Consider the following 7,236-nt stretch of genomic DNA (forward strand, 5'->3'; position numbering starts at 1 on the left):
TTCTATTGTAGAACTAACTTCTCAAGAGTAAATAATCACAAAAAAAGAGAAAAAAATTCAATTATTTATGTGTTGTCTGATAAGCCATATTACTTGCTACTAGAAGAGAAAAGAGAGCAAGTAAAGATGAATATGGAGGAGTGAGACACAAAGAGAGAAGGGTAGGGAAGGGTAAGTGAGGAAAGGGAAAAGGAGGAGACGAGAGGAGTGGAGAGATGAGTAGAATTGTGTATTCCTCACTAAGGTACTGTTGGACAATCAGTGCCTTTGCATGTATGTAGCCAAAGATTTATATTTATGATAGTTGTAAGTTGAGATATAAAATACCGGTTTATAGGTAATATCCTGTTAGTGTGCTTCCTCCTGCACCAAGGGCACCACAGTTAGATTGTTACAGATAAGGCAAGAGTAAGCAGTTTTAGTGATTCTGAGAAACAATAATTGACATGCCAGGAATGCTCCTTTGTATGGTGAAGTCAAGCATCACTCTTGTGCCCTGCTCCAGTCTTCCTCTCAGCAAGAATAGCAGAAACAGAAGAGGAAGGAGATATCTGAGTAATGATCACCTCTCTGTTTTTTCTTCCTTTGGCCTCTCAAATAATAAAGCCCAAGGAGACTTAACATGAAGTAGTGGGGAAAGTGGGGGGGAGGGAAGATCAGTCTAGCTTAATGTGAAAGTTGTAAAATAATTGGGACAGCGTTTCAAATACTGAAATAAAACCATTGTAATTATTAATAAAAACTAACTCTAAATTTATTTGAAAATGTAAAAGACTACAGGACTCACTACATAGTGGAATCTGTATAATCAAACTTACTCAATTGTCTATCATCAGAAATTGAAGACCGTTCCTAAACTTTCAATACTAGGTTAATTACCCTCGATATTCACTTAAACTGTGTGAATATGATGCAGAAAACATGACTTTAAATTTAGATTGCTGAAGTGATAAGCAATGGATTTTCATGATGGATAGCACAATGCGAAGAGCATGGAAATTATTTTCCTTCCATCTTCAGTGCGTAGGGAAGGATAAAAGCTCCAATTCTGAATTTAGGACTGAAGGTGAATAGTAAAGGAGACCTATTTCAGCCATTCAGATATTAGTAATGTGGAGAAAATTCCTCATTTATGTAGGCCAAACATGGAAGTGAGGATGTGGCAATCCCAAAGCCAAATCCCAAAGTCAGAGATATTTAACAAAATACCATGAAGTTCAAACGACATAAAAGGGAGAGTTGGGCTTAAGGGGAGTAGGGCATAAGAATGGAGAGGGAAATGGTGGACTAATACAATCATACACATGTGAGAATATAAGTAGGAAACCTGAAGGAATAGATGGGGTTGGTGTAAGGGAAGGAAGAAAAATAGAAAGTTTGACAATGATCCGGATGTATTGAAATGCACATATACTCTATTCAACACTGACATGATGAAGCGAAACTCCTTTGCACAACTAGCTAAAAATTAATTTTTTAAGTTTTAATATTAAGAGAGCAGAAGCATAAATCTTTAGAAATAAATAAAAGGATAGCTTTGACATATTACTGAGGCTTGTGCTCCTTTCAATATGCAAAATTTAATGTGTCAAGCCTGTTGCAAATGTAAATCTTATTTTGCCAATCCTTTTTGCAAATTGCTTAAAATATAGAGAACCAAATGCCACTATCCCTTCACTTTCAATAAAAAAATCTTATACACCTTTAGGTTTCTCAGGTGTTTATAAATATTTTAATGTAATGCATTGGAACTAATTTTATTCTACATTTAAGTTTAAATTTTAAATCACTTAATTCTTTTAAAATCCTCTCACTCGGGCACAGGTCTGGATAGATAACTGATGTGGGCAGAATCAGAATTATTCAGAAGGCTATAAAAGAATGTTTACCTAATTTTCTCTCTGCAGGATCATAGAATACAGACTGTCCTTATTAGGAAAATGGAAAAGGTATAGGACAGACTCAATAATCAATGGGAGATGATTGTTTATTAAGGAACAGCGAGAGGCATAGCCATTCCAAAGGGTTTGAAGGTTGTGTGAGGGATCTGGGACAGGATTTTTGTTTTTATAGGAGGTCTGAGCAAGGAGAGGTTATTGAAAAACCCCTACGTCAAAAAGGTGGGGGCTTTTCAGTTGGGCCCACAATGGAATATTTACAGCTAGGCCTATGTGGATTGCCCTGCCTTCACTTCAAAGGAATTCAAACATACCTGGAATTTTGCCTGGAATCTGTATTGGCCTAGGACAATAGGATGGGGGTCAATCCCTCATATTCCATCTTTAGATACATAAAATGATAGGGCAAAGACGGGAGAGGCTATTCTTCATATAGGATCTTTGGAAACATAAAAAGAATTGGGCTGAGAGTGAAGTATCATTAAGTTATGAGAACAAAGCAGATTCCAATGGTTTTAAACCCTGGAGTATAAAAGGTGGAGGTCATTGTGGTCATTTCTGGCAAAGTCCTGCTGGCATGGGAATGTTGAGCAGTCATTGGGGCCGGGGCCTTCAGGTCCAGGTCTGTGCTGGGTCTAAGCCAAAGCCTCTGGTTGCCTGCAGTAATAGGATGGCCTTGACTTGGTCCCAGGTCTAAGTGAGGGCTGTTATCCTGTTATAGAGAAAGTTGAAAATGCTGAGATCAGCCAAAAGGCTGACATGGTGGCAGGATTAGATACGAGTGATACAGGAAAACACACCCTGGACATAAGCCAGAAAAATTCCATTTGGATCATGTGTCGAAAACCAGTCAGAAGCCAGACCTGAATTGGAGTAGATAAGGGCCTGGTGAGAGAGCTTGATCATTTCCTATAAATAGCAGGTAACAAAGGCAAGAATATAAATTCCTGTCCAGTTAGAAGTTACACAGATATGGACATTAGATGGACAAGCTTCTCAACTTGTTTCTATTGACCTCCTGGCTCTGGTTAATTCTGAGAGGGCAGGCACAAAGTGGCTGATGTGACATCATCTCCTCTTACTTTTTTCCACCTTGTCCGGTGGTCTAGGTGCTTGTGGCTGGGATATGGGCTTTGAACTCAAAGCCAGAGCATTTTCCCTGAGCACTTCTGCTCGAGGCTAGTGTCCTACAACTTTGACTTGGAGGGCCATATTTAGTATTTTGATGGTTAATTTTTGAGCCAGCTTCCAGACTGCTCTTTGCTGGTTAGCTGGGAGATAGAGTATCTGAGGGAATTTTCTGCCGGGCTGGTTTGAACTGCAATCTTTGCCACAAAACCCTTTAATATTTCCAAGTAAAGCAACAAGGAGATCAATGGGAACAAGCATAGCTTACATGCACCCTGTCAAGAATTGATCAACAAATACTTGCCAGAACACTGCAATGACACAACTCAATAGATGGGATGAGAGTTTCAGCATAGCTTGGATGCCTGTGAAACCTGAAAAACAAAGTTTACAAGAGGCTTTCCTGGCCTACATATGTTTCAAAAGCAAAACAACATAGCTGGCTTTTTCAGGTCAGGCTGTGTAAAGTTTACAGAGAGTGTTCCACAAGAGTCTTAAATTTGTAAACGTAAAGCAGTCTTATATCAAAAATCAGCTGTGTGTGATGGAGTCAGACAGGAGTCCAGTTTCGATAGTGGAGGCAGGATGGTCTAGGCAGGATCTGGGCTAGACTGCATCCCTCAGATGAATTCTCAAATCTCCTGGGTAGTTGCTTACATATTTAAATACAGACCGTTTGAAGACACTTGAATTTAGATGGACGTAGAGAATGACATGCTAGATTTAATGTAAATCAAAGCCAACAATTATATACCAACTTTATTCATAAGGTATCTTTTAAGGCATACTCATACCATGTGCTACATACTTGAAATTTCTGAGGACAGAAAGATGTGAAAAAAATTTTTTAACACAATTCTTACCTGAAGCAAATAGTTTAAAATGCCTACTCTCTTTCTTTCAATGTAGTAACATACATTTCATATTCTTTCTGCCTCTTCAAACAAGCCTGAAATCACTATTTCACAGTAACACAAAGAGCAAAACAAAAATAATCTGATACAACAATCACAATCCTAAATTACCTGAAAAAATCAACAATATATGAAATAAATCTGAGGAAGAGGAAAAACAATGGCATAATAACAAAAAAACTACCCTAGTTCTCTCTAGTGAAACAGAGATTTAGGGTCCTACCAGGTACTCCACTTATAGAGGATCACATCAAGTCAGCTATAATTATATATAGATACACAATTCAAAAGAAGATTTTATATTGTCTTCACAAGAAAACAGAAATTTATGAAAAGTTGACCAGGCAGGCAGGTGATTGCTGTGACTGTGTTGGCTAATATATTGAAAAGCACAGCTGCAGTGTGGAAATAAAAATGCCACATGGGAAAAAAGTAGGAACAGTGACAGCCCATCCAAACACAGACACAATTCACCATAGCACTGACAGTCAGAACTGTCACTGGAACCACAAGTATTAACATCAGAACCTCTCACCACACTGATTTCTATTCCTACACTTAATGGTCTAGACAAAAACCTAATTCCAGAAAAACAAATCACAACACAATATCAAATCAACATCTTGCAAATCAACCAAGAACATAGAGAATCACCTATTAATATCGTAGATCCCTTAAAATAAATCCTCCAAATGGATGAGAACGATTCACAAAAATACAAGAAAAGTGATGTCAAGGTAGTATAATTCACAGTAAATAACCAGGCACTAGAATACCCAATCAAGAACATAGAAGATAGTTTTCAAAATACATTACAAATACTGCTAAACAATGTGATTAATGAAAAGATACAAAACCTCTACAAGGAAATTTGTGAACAAGATGAGACCAACCAAAGATTAGTAAAATAATTCATGGAGACTACAAACAAAATGTTTAATAAATTCTGGAAGTCAAGGGAGTCCAAGGAAAAAATGGATCCTACTTAAAAGATATAAGAGAATGGCTAGGAAGGTGGCTCAGTGGTAGAGCGCTTGCCTAGCATACATGAGGCCCTGGGTTCGATTCCTCAGCACCACAGAAGCAAAAAAGAAAAAAGCCAGAAGTGGCGCTGAGGCTCAAGTGGTAGAGTACTAGCCTTGAGCTGAAGAGCTGAGGGACAGTGCCTAGGCCCAGAGCTCAGGCCCCATGACCGGACCCCCCCCCCCACAAAAAAAAGATATAAGAGAAGACACATATGAAAAATCAACCCTCCCAACCCCCTCCACTCAAAGAAAAGATGTAAAGAAAGTCCATACAAGACCTAAAACAAAGCTTTAATAAAGAGATAGAAGCTCTGAAAAATGACCAATTAGAAGACAGGGAAATCAAAAACAAAGTAGAAAGTATCCACTGCAAATAGATGACATAGAAGATAATCTCCAGAGTCAAAGACAGAATAGGTCTAATAGGAAACAGGAAATAATCACTTAGAACAAATCCAAGAAATAAGAAGTGATCTTGCCAGAACTTGAAGACTCAGAAGATCAAATTTGGGGGAGACAGGTTCAAGAAGGAGAAGAGCAGGAAACTAAATGCATGGGAAACATATTACAGAATTCTAGCAGAGATCAGGCCAAACATCCAAAGAAGCTCATTCAGAGAAGAGAAGCTTTTAGAACACCAAACAGAGAATTCCAGAACAGAACAGCCCACCACCACATCATAATCCATTAGAAGATCATTAAAGATCAAGAAAAGCATTTTTAAACCTGCCATAGTGAAAAGATTGATTATTTATAAAGGATATACAGTCATAATAAATATAGATTTCTTAGCTGATATGGTAAAAACAGAGCTTGGCATGATACATGTCAAACATAAAGGCAAACAACTACCAAACGTGAACTTGCTACCAAGCAAAAATCTCCTTTATGTTTAAAGGATATATAAAAATATTTCATGATGAAGAAAATTTGAAAAAAATATATCTTCACCAAATCAGCAGTATAGAAGTTAATTAAATATATCTTACATAGAGAAGATCAAGAACAGTAACTGGTTATATACAATGCTCCCTACCAAAGAATAAGGTAAATATATTAAGAGTAGATGAGGCATAGCTGTTAAGAGCAGGTGTATAACATAGCAGGACTTATCAGATATTTCACAGTCTTACCTCTCAATATCACTGGACTTCAATTTCCAAATAGAAGACATAGATTAGATAGCAGCATTAAAAAGCAAGACACATCCATCTACTTCCTACAAGAGACACATTTTATTAACATAAACAAACCCATACTCAAACTGAAAGATTGGAAGTAAAATTTTCAAGCAAATGGACACCATAAACAGACCACAGTCGAATTGCTAACATAAGATAAAATAAAATTCAAATTGAAATTAGTAGGAATAGACATTACATATTAATAAATGCAATTCCATTAGCCCTGAATCCTGGAGCACCCCACTTCATCAAACAAATACTACTTAACCTGAAAACAAATCTCACCACATCATTGTCATCCATGGATGGCCTATCCAGGAAAAACTCAACCAACAAACTGAAGACCTAAAGAATTACATTGACAACCTAGCCCTAACAAACATCTACAGAATATATATCAGAATATACATTTTTGATAGCAGTTCATGGAAGATTCTCCAAAATAGAACATATCTTATTTCACACATAAATTCTGTCCAAATTGAAAGAAAAATTATTTGAATTCTCATATCTTGTCAGACCACAACACATTAAACTTAGAATTACATAACTTAAGCAAAAAAATTCTCAAACCCATGAAGACAACCACACGTTGCTGAATGACCAGTCAGACGCTGAAGAGATTAGAATAGAAATCTGGAATTTTGGGGAATTTAACAAAAAGGAAGTCACAAAATACCAGCTCCTCTGGGATACAGTAAATGCAGTACTTAGAGGAAAATTTATAGCTCTGAGTGCCTACATCAAGCAATTAGGGATATCTCAAATGAATATTTCATTATGTACCACAAGCTCCTTGAAAACAGGAACAATACAAAACCCAAAGCAGTAGACAGAAACAAATAAAAAATTAAGGCAAAAATAACTAGAGACAAAATAAAACTTAAAAAGAATCAACAAAACAGAATTGTATCTTTCAATAACTTAACAGACTTGAGAGTCCCTTACCAAATATAAGAAGAGAAATTATATAGATAGATAAATAGAAAGCCAGCAGATAAAGATCTTTACTTGCTCTGCAACAGGTAATGGTACTCAAATACATTTAAAGCCCCAAAAGTTAACCCCCCCGCAAAAAAAACAAATC

General features: G+C 36.8%; 1 pseudogene; it reads left to right on the top strand.

The window, feature by feature from the left end:
- Window positions 1–2,765, top strand: part of LOC122124717 — a 184,956-nt pseudogene extending 182,191 nt beyond the window's left edge.
- Window positions 2,766–7,236: the final 4,471 nt, after the last annotated feature.

This window comes from Dipodomys spectabilis, unplaced genomic scaffold, assembly GCF_019054845.1.
Source record: "Dipodomys spectabilis isolate Male_0828 unplaced genomic scaffold, ASM1905484v1 ptg000242l, whole genome shotgun sequence".
In the NCBI taxonomy this organism is placed as follows: Eukaryota; Metazoa; Chordata; class Mammalia; order Rodentia; family Heteromyidae; genus Dipodomys; species Dipodomys spectabilis.